This window comes from Chrysochloris asiatica, unplaced genomic scaffold (genome assembly GCF_000296735.1).
Source record: "Chrysochloris asiatica unplaced genomic scaffold, ChrAsi1.0 scaffold00042, whole genome shotgun sequence".
NCBI lineage: Eukaryota > Metazoa > Chordata > Mammalia > Afrosoricida > Chrysochloridae > Chrysochloris > Chrysochloris asiatica.
In genome coordinates, this window is record NW_006408560.1 from 8,235,702 (window position 1) to 8,236,769 (window position 1,068).

The window sequence follows — 1,068 nt, forward strand, 5'->3', positions numbered from 1 at the left end:
CTTCCAAGACTGAAACTCAAATGGAATACACTAGCAGGCATATGGTCCTGCTGCTGACCACGTTGGTCACCAATAAGGAGAAGTAGGGGGAAAACAGCAATGAAGTTTTTTTTTTCTTTAGCAATGAAGTTTTGACTAAGTCCAACCACATTCAATAGACTCCTGTTAACCAGCAGTATGGCGAGACCTGGGTGCAGGGGCAGGGACATGGCCCCAGAGGACTAGAACGGAGTGTGAAGCATCCAGCTGATGTGAAGTGAGGGGAGATGCACAAGAACACCCACACTCACAGATAGTACCCATTTGACCTGGCATAAATGGCTGGATGATCAAAACATGACTAGAGGAAGAAAGAAGAGGAGGAAAAAAAAGAGTAACCCACTACAAGTGGATGAACTTGACCTATGCTTGTGGATGCAGTATGACAAAGGAGTGGACAAATCTTACAGTGAGGATCATTCCCACCCCTATGGTACTCAGGGTCAACAGGGATGGGGAACTCAGACATTGGCTGCCCAAAATGGGGGGGACTACAAAGGCAAGAAGTGATTGGCTTACAAGCTTTCCATAGGGAACCTAGCTCCAGAGGATACAGGGAAAGGTAGAATCTCCACTGAATTGTTTCCAACCTGCCTGGAGGGGGTTGATAAAAGGTGAGGGGGATAGGACTCCTGTGATTCAATAGGGAATAATTGCTATCAGGTCTGACAGTGAGTGTTGGAAAGGTAAATGTAAATGTTTGGTAACAAAAGGAGGGGAGTAGCTGATTTTGCAGTCCAGAAGCAGAAATCCCTAAAACCATCAAGGGAGAAAAGTGAAGTGCAAGACCCTGTCTGGGGAGGCAGTGACACTAGGGATGGAGGCAGAGGTGATGATCTGGACAGGAGTGGCTGAGGACTCTGGACTCAGGGAGGGAGAGGGGCTGTGTGCTGGCAGCTGGGGAGCAGGCATGTGGGGTGTACCCTTTGGTTGTTTGATGATGCATATAGGGGATTGTGATCATTGCAATGAAACAAAATACAACAGGATGAATGTAATGATAATGTTCACCCATGTAAACTAATACAT